General features: G+C 46.9%; 1 protein-coding gene across 5 annotated transcripts in view; it reads right to left on the bottom strand.

Annotated features, from left to right (window-relative positions):
* The window catches only part of LBR (lamin B receptor), an 806,934-nt gene that overhangs the window by 497,208 nt on the left and 288,158 nt on the right, over positions 1-21,568 (bottom strand). The gene's annotated exons all lie outside the window — the stretch shown is intronic.

The following is a 21,568-nucleotide window of genomic DNA, read 5'->3' as shown; positions in this document are numbered from 1 at the left end:
CAGTGCCACTACTCGTGGGAGTCCCAGATGCTCAGAGTCACAAGGTAGCCAGGTCCTCCGGGGTTTGTGTGGTTGCTGGCCATGGGAGGTGCCGGTATTTAGCAGGAGCAGGTTCGAGGGTCGACAGGCCAGTAGGGCTGGGGACAAAGCAGTTGGTGCCTTCCTCTTGTTAGCGGTACAAAAGGGGGTGGTGATGGATGGAGCATCAGAACCAATCAAACGCTCACACACAGTCAACAGATCTGGGTTTGATCCATCACCGTTCTTTAGCCCACTCTGCCACCCCAGTTCAGACATGGCCATATGCAAATCAGTCTGACCCTGTGCCTCATGGGAACAGTCCAGCCCGAACTGCCAAGCCATGCCTTCCCTGGACCGGAAACAAGCTTCCTAGGACCGGTTTCTGGCATTTCAGCCATCTTCAGCCAGGCTTGCTTGAATCCAGTGGCAAAGTGAGCAAGGGACTCACGTCTGAGCATACCCTGCCAACTTATGGCGAACAAAGCGGAACAAAAGGGGGTGGTGATGGACGGAGCATCAGAACCAATCAAACACTCACACCCAGTCAACAGATCTGGGTTTGATCCATCACCGTTCTTTAGCCCACTCTGCCACCCCAGTTCAGACATGGCCGTATGCAAATCAGTCTGACCCTGTGCCTCATGGGAACAATCCAGCCCGAACTGCCAAGCCATGCCTTCCCTGGACCGGAAACAAGCTTCCTAGGACCGGTTTCTGGCATTTCAGCCATCTTCAGCCAGGCTTGCTTGAATCCAGTGGCAAAGTGAGCAAGGGACTCAACGTCTGAGCATACCCTGCCAACTTAAGGCGAACAAAGCAGTACAAAAGGGGGTGGTGATGGACGGAGCATCAGAACCAATCAAACACTCACACCCAGTCAACAGATCTGGGTTTGATCCATCACCGTTCTTTAGCCCACTCTGCCACCCCAGTTCAGGCATGGCCGTATGCAAATCAGTCTGACCCTGTGCCTCATGGGAACAATCCAGCCCGAACTGCCAAGCCATGCCTTCCCTGGACCGGAAACAAGCTTCCTAGGACCGGTTTCTGGCATTTCAGCCGTCTTCAGCCAGGCTTGCTTGAATCCAGTGGCAAAGTGAGCAAGGGACTCAACGTCTGAGCATACCCTGCCAACTTATGGCGAACAAAGAACGGTGATGGATCAAACCCAGATCTGTTGACTGGGTGTGAGTGTTTGATTGGTTCTGATGCTCCGTCCATCACCACCCCCTTTTGTACCGCTTTGTTCGCCATAAGTTGGCAGGGTATGCTCAGACGTTGAGTCCCTTGCTCACTTTGCCACTGGATTCAAGCAAGCCTGGCTTAAGACGGCTGAAATGCCAGAAACCGGTTCTAGGAAGCTTGTTTCCGGTCCAGGGAAGGCATGGCTTGGCAGTGCGGGCTGGACTGTTCCCATGAGGCACAGGGTCAGACTGATTTGCATATGGCCATGCCTGAACTGGGGTGGCAGAGTGGGCTAAAGAACGGTGATGGATCAAACCCAGATCTGTTGACTGGGTGTGAGTGTTTGATTGGTTCTGATGCTCCGTACATCACCACCCCCTTTTGTACCGCTTTGTTCGCCATAAGTTGGCAGGGTATGCTCAGACGTTGAGTCCCTTGCTCACTTTGCCACTGGATTCAAGCAAGCCTGGCTGAAGATGGCTGAAATGCCAGAAACCGGTCCTAGGAAGCTTGTTTCCGGTCCAGGGAAGGCATGGCTTGGCAGTTCGGGCTGGACTGTTCCCATGAGGCACAGGGTCAGACTGATTTGCATATGGCCATGCCTGAACTGAGGTGGCAGAGTGGGCTAAAGAACGGTGATGGATCAAACCCAGATCTGTTGACTGGGTGTGAGTGTTTGATTGGTTCTGATGCTCCGTCCATCACCACCCCCTTTTGTACCGCTTTTTTCGCCATAAGTTGGCAGGGTATGCTCAGACGTGTGTCCCTTGCTCACTTTGCCACTGGATTCAAGCAAGCCTGGCTGAAGACGGCTGAAATGCCAGAAACCGGTCCTAGGAAGCTTGTTTCCGGTCCAGGGAAGGCATGGCTTGGCAGTTCGGGCAGGACTGTTCCCATGAGGCACAGGGTCAGACTGATTTGCATATGGCCATGCCTGAACTGGGGTGGCAGAGTGGGCTAAAGAATGGTGATGGATCAAACCCAGATCTGTTGACTAGGTGTGAGTGTTTGATTGGTTCTGATGCTCCGTCCATCACCACCCCCTTTTGTACCGCTTTGTTCGCCATAAGTTGGCAGGGTATGCTCAGACGTGAGTCCCTTGCTCACTTTGCCACTGGATTCAAGCAAGCCTGGCTGAAGACGGATGAAATGCCAGAAACCGGTCCTAGGAAGCTTGTTTCCGGTCCAGGGAAGGCATGGCTTGGCAGTTCGGGCTGGACTGTTCCCATGAGGCACAGGGTCAGACTGATTTGCATATGGCTATGCCTGAACTGGGGTGGCAGAGTGGGCTAAAGAATGGTGATGGATCAAACCCAGATCTGTTGACTGGGTGTGAGTGTTTGATTGGTTCTGATGCTCCGTCCATCACCACCCCCTTTTGTACTGCTTTCCTCTTGTTAGCAGCGGCACGCCAGGTCTTCTTACTTCTTGATCTTCTTTTCTGTTTTGGAATCTAAGGAAGGAAGGTTCAGGGCGCCCCTAAATACTAAATTTAGGGGCGTTACAGGTAGGTAAAGGGCAGGGACCACTGGGTCCCTGCCTTGGGGTGGGCATACCCCCTATCTTGCCACTCTCCTGTGGGAGGGGGGCAGTGGCCTAGTCCTGATTGGGTAGGGCTCCCCATCTACAAGATGGCGAGAGCCCGGGGATGGGCTTCACCTCGCCTGGTGGGGTGGGGTTGGCAGAGGCTGGCGCACCCCCTGTCCTTCCTTGGGGTTTCCGGCCAGTCTTCCCGCCAGAGAGGGGATTTAGAACCGGTAGGGCCAGTTGCTGGGTACAGCAAGTGGCCTGGAGAAGCTCACAAAGGCGGCATGCCTTTGAAGCTTCCCCTGCCCATCTTGGGGGAGGAGACCTAGCACCTCGCCCAGGATGTGCATTGTTGCAGGCCCGGGAGAGCGGATGGCTCTCTACCCAGGGGTCCAGCAACATGTCTGGTAGGTGGCAGCCTAAGCAGCCACTCAGTCGGGACACTGGTTGTGGGTCGAGTTCAGGGGGCATCTCTATAATGCTCTGTTGTGCGTTTTACATTGTAACCCACACTGGCATCAGAGTGGGTAAAATGTGCTGAGAAGTTTGATAACAAGCTTCCCAGACTTCAGTGTATCCATCATGGTACTGTGGAGTTCGTAGTGACAACCTCCCAGCACCATATACTCTTTAAAGATACACAGCACTTACAATGTCTGAGAATGGACTCAGACACTGTAGGGGCACAGGGCTCATGCCTCTGTGCCCTCACCACTGGCAATATGCACCCAGCTAGAGGGGTGACTGGCCTAGGCCAGGGCAGTGATTGGTAGGCATGGCACACAGGGATGTGTGCCATGTCGACTCTTCACTTTTGATCTGCACCAAGATACGCAGCCTGCAAGGCAGTGTGTTTGTGAAAAGGTACAGGGACCCTAAGGGTGGCACAATTGGTGCTGCAGTCCTTAGGACTGATATAGAAAATGGACAACCCAATATACCCTTGAGGGCTTGGGTAAAATTAAATAAACTGGTAAAAGGATGCCTTCAAGGGATTAGTTTAGATACTTAGTTGTATAGTTGTCAATTGTTTGATATAGGATAGTTATATTCCTATAGAACTGAATTCATTCAGCATTCATGTATTATAGATTATATCTTATGCATCAGTCATATAAACCAGCCTAAATGAATAAAAGAAGCAAAATGCACAGAGAGTCAATCAAACTGCACAGAGAGTCAATCAAACTAGAAAAAGCAACGGGTGTGTAAAAAAAGGAAGTTTATATCAATCAATGAAGTCAAGGGTACTGAAAATAGACAGTTATACAAATATTGGAAGGAGGTGGTAAAGTCAATTGTTCCTTCACATAAACTAAATCAAACACTTTTTCATAATAATAATAAATAATTATATAGAAAACAATGTGACAGTCGACATTTCGGTCTTTTAAATATCCATTCATAAGACCATCTTCAGGACAAGTCGATTAAAAGTTGACCCCTAAAAATAAAAATATAAATTAAACATAACACACACCCGTGCAGAATAGTCTATAATCTCTATTACAGAAGAATAGACAAATCAATTCCAATCGTACATCATTTAGAGAAATGATACATAAAAAGTGCATAAGAAATACATCCAATTAAAAAGATGCACTCGGTCCAAATTGGACAATCATTACTGAATCATTTCCATAAAACATATAGGTGGTCGTAGACCAAATTGAGCATCCTAGATTGCAACAAATATTTATAATATACTAAATATTTAACTGTTTTTAAATTAAATAACAGCAAGATCGAACCATAGCCAATTTGGTTTATCTGAAATAAAGCAAACATATATTTTGGTTATGACAACTAAATGTCCAGTCTCCTTGCAATTTACTGTAGGTATTTTTAATCTACCTTTCTGAATATAATGGTAGATCCTAATTAGTGATTAGTCTAATTTCATAGAATGTAACTACCAACGTCATTTCCAATTTAAAGGAATATTACATTATATTAGGAAACTTTGGAAAGTAAAAGAGTCACCAAATGTGTAGTACAGGAAACGAGGTGATCAGTGAATCTCACTCACAGATTTATATATCGCCATTCAGAGCTTACAATACAGAATATATTATAGCGGATATTAGAACGTTTTAAGAGTATTTGTGAACATAATTAAACAACAGCATATAAGGTTCATATTACCTTATTCTTTTGGGAAATTGTATCCTAATCGAAAAATCTGATGGAATTTGAAAATGTAGAAGTCGGGTGATATTTAAATCTCACTTGTATAAAGCGCGTATCTTCGATTGAATACTACTGGGAAAGAGAATATTTGGGCGTTTAGAATATGTAGGCAAACATTACCAAGCGGTGAAAAACGCGCATAATTATCAAGTGCCTACCTGGCAATTTTCAGTAGTTATTTTGAAGATGCAACCAAATCCAAAAATCGAGTGGCTTTGCTCACATGGAAGGAGTATTTAAATCTCACTTCAACCGGCACGTGTCCTCAATCGGATAAAACTAGGAGAGGGGATATTTAAGCATTTTTTAAGAAAACGTGCCTGAAAATCATCAAGTCGGACGATTTAACGCATCTAAATGGTATTAACGTACCTAGCGGTTCACCAACCATTACTCGGGCAGCATGTAGTCAGGTAGCAAAGACCGCGAGCGACTGAACTTCATTTAAAGTATACGTAGTAACGGAAAAAGGACTAGCCATAGCCTCGGAACATACAGTCACTGTATTTGGCAGCCATCTTAGCGTGGCAAAGTATCATGTATTTTGGATATCAGATGAACGCTACCTCTTGCCTCTATTATCCCAACATCATGTATTGATGTTGACTTAATCTGCGAACTTATTAATGATAGAAAAAGGAAAAAGTATTTAAATTGGTCAACCTATTAAGCACGGAAATAATTGATCGGCCATCTTGGTTTGGGATAACAAGTTAGCGGACATGTTGGCTCACATGAATCTATCTATATGGAAACGCATGTGATTCAGTCTCAGATGGTTTTACATGTTATTAATAAAGCGTATGTCATCAGATGGCAGTCCTTAGGAGCCTTCTCTGGTCACAGTGCCCTGGGTACATGGGGTACTATTTACTGGGAACCTACCTGTGGCCAGAGTTGCCAATTGGGTTTTGATTTGGGGAAAGAACGTAGGCCCTGGGGTCCTGATTGGCAGGGCCCCAGAGCACATCAAGTCAAAGAGCATCAGTAGTCTGGCAACAAAAGAAAAGGGGGGGGGTGATTTACTGCAACAGAAACCCACTTTCTCACACATTGCCCTAAATTTCTCAACCCACAACTATACAAACTGGAAGTAGCCAATAAAAACAGGATGCTAAGAAGCTTGTCCACATTAATATCAAAATGCCTCACCTACAAAAATTGCCAAATTCAAATGTACCTTCAAGGAATACCCAGAGGATCTCGATTTACCTTTACATGCACGTAAAACCAGCTAACATAACATCTACTACACTACCACTAATACCGATCACTATGAAAGATTTCACTCCGAATACGATGGCTGACCCTTTGCGCGTAAGACAACTCCAGTGATGGTAGAAAAATAGAAACCACAAAGGCTTGGTTTTCTATAAACTCAAAGCCCAAACTAAAGGTCTTTGCTCAAAGCCAACTTATTGCCTCAATAAGACTTCTTGAATGTAATGTTTCATATGTGTCCTAGCGAACAAAAAGATTATTCTAACACGTTGAAACAGCAACTTGTTCCCATGCTGGGAGTAAAAAATATATATATAAAACACAGCAAAAGTTTGCGACCCCCCACGGTAGATAACTGGAGTAAAGATCTGAGAGAGTGGGCCACAGTGGAGTTAATCCGAATCCGACGTGTTCGAAGAGCCGAAAAACTGGAGGAGGATGCGAGGTCATGGTATATCATGATCTCAGAAATCCCTAGTGGACCCCCACCTCACAATTAACTGAGGGACCGAGGGGTGAGGGAGTAGGCAGGGTGCAACATCTGGCCATAACATATAGTAGAAGCCCAAGCTATGGAACCTAGTGACTTAGATATTGAATAGGAGGGATGTTTCTCGCGTGTGACTCGGGGGGATCATTGGGGGGTGGAGGGAGGGGAGGGACGAGTTTAAATTGTTGAGGTTTATAGATGAAAGACCAATTGTTATGTCTGTCTAAGGTACGAGGTGAATTCATGGCAGATTGTCAATGTGAACATATACATAATAGATGTGGATGTACTATTTCTTTTATGTGCAATATTCGCAGTTCAAAAGTATGTACCTATGTATGATGTTGCTGGAGCAGAGTTTTCGTTAAGAAAATTCAGGGGCTTTTGAAGCTCTAGTATGTCTATGCGTTTTATTAAATATTAATAAATAACAAATTAATTATTTGTCTTGTGCAAGTATGTTTTTAATTAATCAATTCGTTTGTCTTAACATAAGAGAAAGCTACACAAGGGTTAGCATGTGTGTGCTGTTTTTGTTTCCTAAAAAATAACGTGCAAGTTTTCATGTTTAAACGTTGCTGTGTGCTGTTTATTTTAAGCACAAAACGCTGTCTGAATTAATGCTTTTTTATGTCGCAAAAGCTAGATAAATGCATACACATAAGGGTATTTGTGGGGTTAACACTGTTTAATCATTATGCTGTAGTAACGTTGTTTTTATTTCTTTTAATTGAGATGGTCTATTGTGGCCTATGGAGGCCTAATCCATGATGGCTAATTTTGAGAGCCTGGCCTCGAGTGAATATGTGAAAGACGTGACGAGAGAGACCCCTGCTGGAAATGGTCTTGAGGGTGACTGACCATGGTCCTTCTATGAAACTTTCCATGAGGACAGCAGCAGTTTTGGGTGTTCTCCAAGAAAAGTGAAAGTGTCCGTGGCAATCTCGAAAGACAAAGGAGCCGTAGAGGAAAACTCTGAACTGTGGCTCGATGGCCGAGGAGAAACCGGATTAAATGTGATACATGTTTTATTTTCTTGGTTCCTGTTCCGTAGTCTTCGCTATGTGTATTTTTCCTGAGCGGAGGTTCACAAATGTTGCAATGTTGCATCCTTTCCTTCTCGCTCTGCTCAGTGATTCAGCGTATTCTTGCAAACCTGATGAGTCTTTCCATTGTATTTTTCACTATAAAAACTGTTAGCTTAGGGAGGGATCTCCCCACTCTTTTGCCCACTCTTTTGCCCACTCTTTTGCCCACTCTTTTGCCACCCTTTTGTCACTTGCCATTTTACCTTTGCTGCGTGAGGTTGCGTTGCTGAGGATCGATGCTGAGGACTTCGTCTTGAGAGACATTTACCGAGAGACTTGTCCTGACCCGTTCTGACACTTAGTTAGAATAGGTAACTATGAGAAATGATTTATTCTGATTGATTTAACTTTGACTAATTTTAGATAAAGCAATATAATTTTAAACATGGTGTTGAATTTTCTTTCTTGTCAATTATTGGGTTTATATTTTTGATCATTATTGTATATGTTGTGTAGATTATGTTATTGATTAGGACAGTCACTAAACCAGATCTGATCGACCTGATATTGATGCAGGGTGTTTAGGTGTTTTCTTTCCACAGGTTTATTGCTGGTAGAGTATTTGAGCGTATGTTAGTGAAATGGGCCCTAGCGTATGATGAATGTATGTGCGTGTAACTGTATGATTACTCTATCCGTAGTAGTGGGCATATTTTAGATACCCTGATCTCTATCAATTTCCTGGTAGCAGAGGATGGTTTTAGATGGTTGTCTTGATCTGATAAGATTGCTTGTACATTGGCTTATTGATTATTGATTTTATTTTGTCAATATTGGTATATGTACTAATATTAGATGTTGAAGTCGTCATGTTGAGTTATATGTAGTGCTTCTGGAACTTAAAAGCTGTTGTAGCAGTTCCGTAGTAGGGCAGAGGGAAGTATATGCTGCTCTCGGGAAAGACGGGATTGTAAGGAATAACGTGTGACAATTGAAGTTGCGCGTTCACATTGTCTGGGTTCGGAATCAGTGACATCGTCGTATGTTACTATTAGAATATATTTCTGGTATATAAGGAGTGTGTATCGTAGTGAAGGTTATCTGTGAAACTCTGGTCTTAAGTCCCAGGGATCCGTAAGGTTTTCCGTTAAAGCTTATCGCGGGAGGAGTAATAGGTATTCTCTGAGCTTGTTTGAGGAATTGGGAGAAGTTGCTTAGTTAATGTATGTTATAATTCTGTAGTGGGACAGATTGTGCGCTGCTTCCCGAAAACAGGATTCTGTGTGCATGTACTATATTTTTCTTGCATGAATGTGCGTGAAGACAGAAGATAGGTCTGGAAGAGGCCTGGGAAACCCAGCTCCCCCCACCCAAATCTATGATAAAGAAGGCTTACTGGGAATGGGTTATGACTAATACCCTAAGAAATCAGGGAGGTGAGCTAACTTTGAATTTCCTGGATGTGAAACCTGCACCTAGCATGGAACTCTTTCTCGACATTATTGAATCTCCTGAAGATAGGTCCCTTTATCTCAAGATGAGATATGGTACTCTCCCACTCTTCGAGTTTCAATCTAGATGGAGCACGGCACCCGCAAGTCCGAAGGGCTGTCCCGGTTGTGCCTCGCCCTTGGAATCTATTGGTCACTTTCTGTTTGCATGTAAAGCATACCGGCAACCAAGAGCGAGATGGTTGATACCGGTTTGTAAAAATATGGGGACCAGGTCTGCCAGGGTGGCATTGCGCATCTTGATCTATGATACATCAGTCCCTAGCGTCATCTGTGGGACTGCTAAATATCTGGGCTGGGCCTGGAGGATTAGACGCAAGCTCCTAAAGGTGTAACAATTTTAAGATATAAACTTATCCCTGCTGCCCACAAAGAATATCATTGCCAAAGGTACTGACAAATGGGGGTCTTTGTTTACACTGTACACGCATATTTATTGCCATTTTTTATTGCTTTTAATTGTATAAGGTTCGAAGTATATAGTTGTAGTGGGTTTTAAACTGTTTTTATATTTATTGTACCAAACTTTTATGATATTTTTTTAATATATCGAATAAAGTAACTACAACGTATATACATTTAGTTGATTGTAAGACTTTTTGGACAAGTCCTAGAGGAAACAGTTAATGAATGTATGTTAGTAGGGCAGAGTAGAAGAAGTGCTACTGTGTCAATGAAAGGTTTCTTATGAAAAATAGACTCTCTTTTACTATTCTGTGGTTAGCGAAGCAGACAATGGAGATGTTTTAATGTTGTAACTAATAGATTTTGTAGAAATCTTGACACGAAGTCTACTGAGAGATTTTGTAAAGGAGGGGTAGACGAGTGACAGAAGACAGAGACAAACTGCAGCGACTGTTGACGTCAGAAAGTCCGCGCTCTGATTGGATAGTGGATCAGAATAGGGTTCGCGCTAGGATTGGTGCGTTGGTGTGAGTCGCGCAGGGATTGGAAGAGCTGTTTAGTGACGTAGACGCTCCAGGATTGGTGCATTAGTGTGAGTCGCGCTGCTATTGGTTGAAAAGCTCGTATTGTATATTTATAATACGGAGAGAGAGAGAGTTTTTAGTAAGCGCTAAAATGTATTATCAAGAGGAGAAAAAGAAAAAAACATTTTTTGGGAAAGTTAAAAAGTGGTTTACCAAGGATAAAGAGGTTAAAACGAGAGAGGGTGAGTTGCTACCTCCAGCGAAAACACCTGCATCCTTCATGGTTGCGAAATATGGATTACATACCTGTATATGGTTGCAGAATTGGGTTAGGTATACTAAAGAAGATGGTGTTCTAGCATTTCCAGAACATGGTTCATTTAATTTGGCCGTGTTGAGAAATTTACGGGAAAAGATGGTACGTCTGGACCCGAAGCCGAGACCTACGCAGTTCGAGGCTTTAGTGGAATGGGAAGAGGAAGTTCATGAGCGAGAAAAGCAAAGGTCTGGAGGGTATTACAGGAATATGTTTGGGAGGAGACATGATCGTGAAACACATCATGATCGGATGAAAAGATGGCGAGATGTTAATATGTCAGAGGGATTATACCCTATGAGAACAATTGAAGAGGGAGCAGTTGGAGTTAATGAGTATGATGATGAGGTCTTAAATGACATGATTTACAAGAGACCACCTCCATATAGACCAGAACCAGATGAGAGTACACCAGTTGTTTCTCCGATAAGAGATACAGTCTGTATTATTGAGAAAGAAAAAGTGACACCTGAATCAAGAAGTAGTAGTTCTTTCAGGGAGAGAGAGAATCGAAGTAGTGAGGAAAATGCCAGAAAATTAGCAAAAACGACAACAGAACTGACTGAGAAAATTAGGGAGTTAACGAAGAATCTGGAAGCTGTTACGGTGCCTGTAACAATAGGTCCAGTTATGCCTGTGTTTGACAAACAGAGAGCAGGTGAGAATGGACTGGTGATTCCATATGTTGGGAATAATCTGACAAATTCAGTTGGTCCTTCAGGAGATTCAGATAAAAGAGCAGAAAGAAGTGACCTGAGACAAACAAGACATGACACATGTAGTGAACTATTGGATACTAGTGAACCTGGTTGTTCAGGGATGCCAATTTTAGAACCGCAGAAGAGAGTGATTCCAGTGAGAAAAACTGCTGAAATAACAGTTGATGATTTGAATGATTGGATGAAGGTTCTTCAGAAAAAGGATAAGGATTCACAAGTTATTGATGTGACTAGGTTACGTATAGAACTAGAAGAGCTTGTGACAGGAACAGTTCCAGTAGAAATACTGAAGAGTCATCATGATGGTGAGCTATTGTTTATGTGTAAAAGTGTTACCTGGAGAGCAAGGAATACACATGACAGGCTAAGAGCAATAGCAAATGAACAAGGAGTTTTTTTTTATTTTTTTTATTTTTTTTTTAAATTCTTTTTATTTGCAGTTTTCAAAAACAAACTTAAAACAACATCACTCACTATCGTGTACATATGACAAGCAATGACGATACGCCTCCACATCGAGCAGCTCATCACAATTTGGGTACCATCACACGAACTCAGTGCTACACTATCAAGTGCGTGGCATACAGGAGCCGATCGTCCCATCCCGCCCGCATGCGGCATCGCAAACCAGTGCAGCACCCAAAATAGTCCCCCTGAGAAATACGGTCATCCCCATCTTGCGTCCGCCTTAGGGAATAGTATCGGGTCACAGCGCCTGCAGTGTAGCTTGCTCCAACCATTGTGTGAAAGGCCCCCAAATGTCCTTAGGTCGGGAACGCAGCGGCATAAGCTCCCAGTACAGGGCAAGTTGTGTCTGACAATAGACTGCGCTCGTGACCCACGCTCGAATGCTAGGTGACGTAGCAACTCCCCAGTGCATCGCAACTTGTCTTCTAGCTAGTAACAATAGCATCGCTGGCAGCTTGCGGTGTTTGGGCTTAATCATGTGCAAAATACCAAGCAGCGTAACCTGCGGGGTGCACGGGATCTGTAGGCCAGTGAGTTCGCATATAATCTCTACTACCCTTTCCCAGAATGCCGACAATGTAGGGCAGTTCCATGCCATATGCAAAAAGGTGGCGCCATGAGTGTAGCAGCGCCAACATTCAGCCGTGTCTCTTAAACCCATTCGGTGCAGTCGACTAGGGGTACGGTAGGTCATGTGTATATATTTGAAGTGGATCAGGCGCAGCCTGTAGTTTGGGGACAAAATCTCAAGATTCTTACAGCACAAGTCCCAATGTTGTTCCGAAATATCCGTACCCAACTCCGCCCCCCACATGCCCCGCGCCGCAGGAAGAACCACGGGGTGACAAGTCTGCATTTGCACATACAAGCGGGATATAAGTTTGCGCCCGGACTCCACAGCTAGTACATTTTCCAAGGCAAGCAGGGCCGGCGGCGGCGCCGGGAACGTAGGAGACAACCTCCGGCACGAGTGACGGAGCTGATAGTAAAGAAGCGTGTCCAGCATCGTCGGGGCCTCTGCATTACACATCTGCTCCGGAGTTAGGAAGGTGTCTCCCGGAAACAAATCGCCCCCAGTGCGGAGACCCAGCTCTTCATCGCGCTCCCCGGTCTGCATGCTGCGCAGCGGCGGCCACATCGGATTCCCGCGCAGGGGCACAGAAGGTGAATAAAGAAGGTCAAGTCCGGCCCTCCGCCGCAGCCCATCCCATGCCCACCTGAGTGCGTGTACCGGGTCTATGTCCGCGCTTCTCCGGGTGTGTGGCCCGTAAAGTGCCACAGTCAGCGGCAGCGGTGCTACTCTGTCCGTCTCTATCGCCACATGTGGTTGAAACGGTGTGGGATGCGCCCAGTAATGCAGGAATTGAGCCTGTGCACAGTAAGCATATAAGGAGAAGTCCGGCGCTGCCAAGCCTCCCTGTCGCTGTGGGAGAGTCAGGGTCTCCCATGCCACCCTCGGTTGCTTACCCCCCCAGGCAAGCTCCACCATCTGCGAGCGTAGCCGCCGCAAAAAATGTGCAGTCAGGGGTAGAGGAATATTCCCAAACAGGTAGAGGAGTTTGGGCAGGATCACCATTTTGGCCACCGCAATTCTGCCAGCCAGCTAAAAGGGGCAAGTGCTTCCAGCGGTCGACCCTCTCCTCCACCCAATTCATCACCCGTCCATAATTCTCCGTCCATATTTGCTGTTTATCCGTGCTAATCCAAATCCCCAAGTATCGCACCGGGCCAGTGGCCCATTTCAGCGGGCAATCCGGAGTAAAGCGGGGAGTCCCGGACGTCAGGGGCATAATTACCGACTTCTCCCAATTTATATTCACCCCCGATAATTGACCATAATGCATCAGTTCTCCCGTCAGAGGGGTGAGGTTCGTCTGGGGATCAGTGACATATAACGTGATATCATCAGCATATAGTGATATCGTCAATGCCCTCGACGAGAACCCAATGCCCCTAGCCGCGTGATGCTGCCTGATGCGAGCAGCCAGAGGCTCCGTGGCGATAGCAAAAAGCAGAGGCGATAGGGGACATCCCTGCCTGGTACCCCTCTGAATTGCAAAGGGTGCCGAGACGAGCCCGTTAACTCTCACCCTAGCAGTGATGCCAGTATAAAGCAGTCTAATGTAGCTAATGAAGGCTGCACTCACACCCATGCGCTGCAGCAGCGGAAACAGGAACCCCCATTCCAGGGAGTCGAACGCTTTGGTGGCGTCCAATAGCACCGCCGCAGCCTTAACATGAGGGGCCAAATAGTGTAGTACCCCAAAGAGGGTACGGAGGTTGTGAGAGGTCGATCTGCCCGGCACAAAGCCAGACTGGTCCGGACGGATCATGATGGGCAGCACCGGCTGTAGCCGAGTGGCCAGCATTTTCGCAAAAATCTTTGCGTCAGTGTTAATTAATGACAGTGGCCGATAGGAGTCGCATTGTTGGCTATCCTTGTCCGGTTTCAGGAGGGTGATGATGACAGCCTCTCTAAGCGACCCAGGGAGCACACCCGACTCGAACGCCTCCGCATACATCGCCAACAGCCGGGGGACCAGGAGATCTGCGTACTCCTTGTAGAACTGCGCCGGCAGTCCATCCGGGCCCGGCGCCTTTCCGGCCGCCAATGAGCCTATGGCCTCCCGCACATCATCAGCCTCAAAAGGCCGATCGAAATAGCCTTGCTGATGCGCATTGAACCAGATAAGCTGTACAGTATCCAAATATTCAGCAAGTTCCACCGGCGTGCGGGCCACCCGCGACCTGTAGAGGTCTTTGTAGAAGGTCCGAAATGTATCCAGGATTTCAGGGGGAGTGCGTACGGTGTCCCCTCCCTGTGTCATCACTGAGGAAATGAAGGGAGATGGTCTTTGAGCGCGCAGGAGCAGGGCGAGCGTTCTACCCGGGCGATCCCCCTCACCATATCTACGGGCCACAGCATGCTTAGTCAGGAACTTAAGTTCCCTGTCAGCCTCCTCCTGATATTCAGTGAGCGTTGTGCGAGTTTCGGCCAAAGTGGCCGTCGAGGGGTCCGAGCAGTATTGCACCTCTAGGGAATGCAGGCGATCCTCTAATTTGCCTAGCGAACACCTGATAGTCTTTAGGACCCTGGCCTGCCCCGCTATGCAGTGGCCTCTTATCACCACTTTAAAGGCATCCCACAGCGTGCCTAGGGAAGCGACAGATCCCTCATTCAGCTCAAAATAGTCAAGTATTTGCTGATGAATCTCTTCCCGAAACACCTGATCTGTCAGGGCATGTGGTGGTAGCCGCCACATGAAGGGTGTGATGTATGGTTTGGGGACATTCAGAGTTAGTTCGACAGGAGAATGATCAGAGAGGGTGCGTGCCCCGTGAGTGACTGCGGAGACCCATGCATGCACCTGCGGGGTTAATAGCCAGTAGTCCAAGCGGGACCAGGCACCTCTGTGCGGGGTGAAGCAGGTGCCTTCTCGAACCGCGGGGTGCAGCACGCGCCATGTGTCTAAAAGAGTGTCATCTGTCATAAGGCCACGGATGAGGCCAGCCGCTAGCGGATGATGTGTGCGTGCCACCCCCTCCCTATCCAGCTCCAGTGAAAGTACAGCATTGAAATCTCCACCCCACAAGCAAGCACCCCCACCCAGGGATTGCGCCAGGTGCCAGACATTCCGGAAAAAAACAGGGTCATCAGAGTTGGGGCCATACACATTAATCAAAGTGATCGGCATATGAAAGAGCTGTCCGAGTAATATGATGTATCGCCCATCCGAATCAGCTTGCACCTTGAACGTCTGCCAGGGAAGGCCTTTACGGATAAGAATGGCCACTCCACGGGAGTAGTTGGAGCAACCCGATGTGTGTACCTCTCCCCATCGTGCATGTCTGAGCTTGTCCCCGGCGGCACGAGTCAAGTGGGTTTCCTGTAGGAAACATATATCGATGTGGTGTCGCGTCAAATGTGCATGGGTCAAGCGTATTTTGCGGTGGTCGTTAAGACCACGGATATTCCAGGTAAGGCAGCGCAATGCGGTCAGGGCGGCCTGTGCGTGCATTTCTCATGGAGGCGTGTGTGCACCGAGGGACCCAGAAGAAGGGCCCACCCGCAGGTACCCCGCCCTCCCGTCCTATGAGTCCGCAACCACAATAAGTCTGCCCGTGTCTGGACCGCATCGTCATGTAGTGGTGTAGCCCGAAAGTGTAGTGATGTAGAACCAACCAACAATAACCCCAAACCCCCCCCACCCACTCCAACCCCCCAATCAGGTTGAGAGAGCATCCCCCCCCACCACCCCCCCCCAACTGTAATTGTCTTTCAATAGTGTCTCGGGAATCATCCCACAGGGGCGTGGGGTCACCGGCTCACTCCCCAGTCTATCAACGACCGGTTGGCCGGACATCTCCGCCTAGCATTTGAAGCAGTATCTCAAGGTACAGCCTGGAAGTCCCTGCATGCTTCTCATCACAGGTTTCCGCACGGTGCCAGTAGCGTTAATCGTGCATGAACAGCTCAGTCTCAGGGGCGGACCCATCACCCCTTGCAGGTCTCAGGAACACTCAGTGTTGGGCAGAGGGCGCGCGTGTCTTTGTATCATGTTATTCAATGTCACTTAGCTGTCCCATCGGCGGATTCTCATGGTCATCTCTCTTCTCACGTTGCGAACGTTCCGTCTGTCTCGCAAACTTGATCGCGTCTGCCGCCGTAGTGAATACCATGGGCTTCCCTTTATGATGGATCCGCAGCCTGGCCGGGTACAGCATGGCATACTTAGTCCCCACCTTCTGGAAGATTTTCTTGGCCGGTATGAATTCGCGCCGGGCGGCCTGCACAGCCTGCGTAAAATCCGGAAACAAGGAGATAGCCATGTTTTGGAAAGTTAGTGCCCCCTTTTCACGTGCCAACCGCAGGATGGTATCTCTGTCCCGGTAGTTAAGAACCCGGGCCAGGATTGGCCGCGGCGGAGCCCCCGGCACCGGTCGCGGCCCCAGCGTGCGATGTGCGCGTTCAACCAAGAACATGGCCGACAGTCCCTCTCCAAAAAGTTCACGGAACAGTCCTTCAACAAATAGTTCCATATTGCCAATGTTAGTGGATTCGGCAACCCCAATAATACGTACATTATTTCGGCGGGAGCGAGCTTCCAAATCTTCGTTGCGCCCACGTATCACCTCCAGGACCTTGTCCATTCGCAGCAACTTCTCCTGGGTGTCTCCGTGGCCCTCCTCGCAGTCCGCGATTCTCGCTTCCATCGCCGTGATACGCTCCTCGTGTTTGTCGACCCTGTGCGACATGCCATCCAGCCGCTGGGCCATGGAGTCGAGTTTTCCGTCAATTTCCTTAAGGCAGCCTTTAAGGTCACGGAACATACTTTTGACATCATCGTCCGGTGTTGGGTCCAACTGTGTTTCAGGGACCACCGTCTGCGACTCCGGCACCGCAACGGTGCCGCGGGAAGGCTGTTTCTCGAAGGGGAGCTTCCTCTGCTTGGCGTCCGATTTCCCCATGGTTCCCCCCCGAGTGTCGCAACCTATCAACAATGGCGGTGAGGGGTATCAAGCAACAAGCAGGCCACCAGGAACCCCCTCCGCACGAGGAACTCCGCCAAGTAGGGAAGACCAGGCCAGCATTCGTCCCATTCAGGGCGCGGGTCTGCGTTAGTCGGGTAACAATGGCGGCCTAACCGGCCACTCGCCCAGTAGGCCTCTCCAGCGCAGTGTCTCCCCGGCCCGCAGGCACACGATGGTTAGAGCAGGTCGTCGGCAGGTACCAGTAGCCGGATATCACCTCCTGCGGGCGGGGATCGGGCCCACCCAGCGGGCACCACGGCTTACTTCTCCCAACTCCTCACTCCAGCAGGCCCATCGGCCCAGTCACCGGATCAGGGCGCAGCCACGCCGGGTAGGCCCAGTCATTCAGTCCGCCAGCTCGGCCCCCTCCAGTCACCAGTTCTCCAACAGGGGCCAGGTCTCAGCACGGCCGGCAATCACCGCAGCCGCTCGGGCGCCAGTCGCTGGGCTCACCACGTCTCAGTTGGGTCCACGATAGCCGCCTCGCATCTGCACGATCTCGGCCTTCGACCAGGGCCTCGCGTAGGAGAAGACTCCGCCCAACTCGGCGCCCAAAAGCCGCTCGGCCAGCCCGGCCGAGTAGCTCCGGATCTACGAGGCCGATTTCAACCGCAGTGGCACCGCTAGGATCCCCTGCACCAGGGCACTTCCCGCCGTGTATTTTGATGGTCAAAGAGCAAGGCAAAGGTCGGATTGTCTGACGGATTAGTTGTCCGGCCGGCAGAGCCCCGTTACACGGCGGCCATCTTGCAGCTCGGCTCGGCCACGCCCCCAAAATGAACAAGGAGTTGACATTGATAAAGTGAAAGCTTTACAGAGAACTTACAGGATGGATTTTACTGAGAAAGACATTGAAAATTTGAATGTTTCTGGTAGAACAGGACAGATTAAAGAAATGGTGGCATTATTGCGAAGATGGGGTGATGTTGAAAAGTGGAAGGATAGGTGGTATAAGAAAAGAGAGGAATCTGTAGATAGAACAACTTATTCAGCATTTCCAGTGAGAGAAAAAGAGAAACCAGTGGATAATTATCCTATGAGAGAAATACCTGGAGGAGGATATGTACATGTTCCATGGACCAGACAGGATATTTTATCATTTACGAATGATTTCCCTCGATTGAGAGAAAAGCCCGTCGAGTGGTATAGGCAGGTAGATAGGTTTGTGAAATTGTCAAAAGTGCTGTGGGTTGACCTGAATAGTCTGTTTGATATAATTGTTCCAGCAGACTTGTGGACTGAGTGTAAAATAGTTGTGAGTTGGCCTACTGAGGAATATCCAAGAGATTCAAGAACAGGGGCACCAGATCCAGAAGTAATGAGGAAGTATGATCAGGTGATGGTATACCTGAAGAGTAAAGTTCCTCCAAAAGAGACAGACTGGGTTAAGATAGATCGAACACAACAGGAAGCAAAAGAATCAGTTCATGCTTTTTACGAGAGGCTGATACTGGCTTTTAAACAATTCAGTGGAGATGAACATCTGGGTGACAAAGACTTGAGTCACTTTGTATACAGATTTGTATATGGCCTAAGACCTGAAATTGGTGAGAGAATTCGTGAACACACAGTGGATTGGCAGAGTAAAAAAGTAGATGAGATTCTGAGACATGCAAAATACTTCAGTGATGAAATTGAAGCAAAACAAAGAAAGCTGAAAGAGAAAGCAATGTGGGCACAAGTGAAAGTTGCAGAAAGACAGGAAGCACAGTTAGTGGAACAGGCGAATAATCCAGGAAATAATGCAGGAAATAGACCCAGATATGCAGGAAAAGGGAAAGGAAGTCTTGAGGAAGCAAAGAAAAAGTTCCCTTGTCACAACTGTGGCCAGCTGGGACATTGGAGATCTGAATGTCCTAATCCACCATTAGTGAGTAATGAGAATAAACATTTAAATCAACAGGTGCAGAACCAGAACGAAGGGAATAATCAACAGCAACAACAGAAAGTTGTGAGACAGCAGAGTCAAGAGCCAAAACCGCCCTTGCCGCAGAATAGAGGGGTACAAAAATATAATCAGGACTCAGGATTCTACAATGATGAGCAGGTAAACAAACCAAGACGTTCTAACAAAGTACAGCAGTACTTGTTAAAGAGTGAAGGGAGTGAGTCTGAGGGTGATTATTGACGGTGCCGAAGAGAGGAGGAAGAGTGCATACTTGGTGCAACTCTAGAAATAGACCAGGCAGGACCATTTGTGGATGGGAAAATAAATGAGGAGAGTGTTACTTTTTTGGTAGACACAGGTGCGACAAGATCAACTGTCAGGTCAACAGATGTTAGAAATCTTCCTCTCTCGGATGAAGCAATCCAAGTAGTTGGTGTAGCCAATACACAAATCAGAACACGTCTTACTGAACCAGTAAGAGTACAGATAGGGAAATTTTCAGACATGCACAGATTTATTGTCTGTGACACGAGTCCAGTGAACCTGTTAGGTAGGGACTTATTGTGTAAGATGAATTGCACAATTTTTTGTACACCAGATGGAATAGCTTTTGAGACACCAGATGATGATGTTTTCTACCGAATGACTCTAGAAAATAGAGAAAGTGAGTTAATTGGTGCATTTGCTGTGTTTAATCCGGAGGATTTGCCTCAAGAGCTAAGAGACACAGTGAAAAGAGCAGTTTGGGATTTTACAGGAGAGGATGTGGGATTGATGAATAATGTAGATCCAGTGAAAATTGCAGTGAAAGAGGGAATTACATATCCTAACATTCCTCAGTACAAAATGACACCAGAAATAATTGAAGGGATAACTCCTATAATTGAAAAAATGATTCAGCAGGGAGTTCTGAGAGAACTACTGAGTAGTCCGTGTAATTCACCGATAATGGGACTGAAAAAGCCCAATGGCAAATTTAGGATCGTACAGGATCTGAGAAAAGTTAATCAAATTGTGGTGGCATGTTGTCCTATTGTGCCAAATCCATCAGTGATTCTGTATCAAATTCCACATTATGCTGAGTGGTATACAGTGATTGATTTATGTCATGCGTTCTTTTCAATTCCATTGCATCATGATAGCCAGCCGATTTTTGCATTTAGGTTTGGCCAGCGTATCTTAGCATGGTGTCGAATCCCACAGGGGTATACAGAAAGTCCTTCGATATTTAATCAGTTATTGAAGAAATCGTTGGAGAGTTTGATTATGCCTGAAAACTCAGTGTTAGTGCAGTATATTGATGACCTACTGGTGGCATCAAAGACACGTGAAGCTTGTGAAGTGGATACCATAGCTTTACTGAATCATCTGGCAGATGGAGGGTTAAAGGTATCTCCAGCCAAATTGCAATTTTGCAAGAAAGAGGTTCATTATCTTGGACATAATATTGAAAAAGGTCTGAGAAAAGTGACTACTGACAGGATTAGAATAATCAGAGAAATGAAAGCTCCAAAGACCCAGAGAGAAGTGAGAATGTTCCTGGGTATGGTGGGATACTGTCGTCAGTGGATAATTAATGTTTCCCTGATAGCAAAGCCACTGATTAAGCTGACAAAAAGTGAAATGACAGATCCATTGGATCTGGACGCAGAACAATTGGCAGCATTTGAAGAGCTCAAAAATAAAATGTGTGAGGCTCCAGCTTTGGGTATGCCTGACTATGAGAAAGAATTTGAGCTGTACTGCAGTGAGAGAAATGGATGTGCACTTTCAGGGTTAATCCAGAAACATGGACAATTGAGAAGGCCTATTGCGTACTTCTCATCAACACTTGACCCTGTAGCTGTGGGTTTACCAGGTTGTCTGAAATCTGTGGCTGCAACATGCAGGAGCTTGGAACAGAGTGAGGGAATCATAATGGGATATCCTGTAAGGGTATTCGCACCTCACAATGTGGCAATTCTTTTGACAAGAAGCAGAACTCAGTACATGTCACATAGTCGGTTGACTAAGTACGAAAAAGTGATACTGGGTGCATCAAATGTGACTCTTGAGAGATGTGTGAATGTGAATCCAGCGACACTCTTGCCGGATATTGAAAATGTGGGTATAAAGATGGAAGATGATCATGATTGTTTGGATGTGCTTGAGTACTGTACAAAACCGAGACCAGACATAAGGGATATTCCCTTACCTGAGAATGATCATGTGCTGTTTGTGGATGGATCATGCTTGAGGAATGATGATGGTGTGCTATGTGCAGCATATGCGGTGTGCAAAGTTTCAGAGGTCATGGAAGCATCACCATTGAAAGGAGTGAAATCTGCACAAGTTGCTGAATTAATAGCATTGACAAAAGCTTGTGAGATTGGGAAAGATTTGAGGACGACTGTGTTGACTGATAGTCAGTATGGATTTGGAGTGGTGCATGATTTTGGCCAACTTTGGCTACAAAGAGGTTTCTTGACATCGAGTGGAACTCCAATAAAGAATGCTGAAATGATTGGTAAATTGCTTGAGGCGATACAGCTGCCTAAAGAGTT

Source organism: Triturus cristatus, chromosome 6 (genome assembly GCF_964204655.1).
Source record: "Triturus cristatus chromosome 6, aTriCri1.1, whole genome shotgun sequence".
In the NCBI taxonomy this organism is placed as follows: Eukaryota; Metazoa; Chordata; class Amphibia; order Caudata; family Salamandridae; genus Triturus; species Triturus cristatus.
This window is presented reverse-complemented; position numbering and strand designations above follow the sequence as displayed.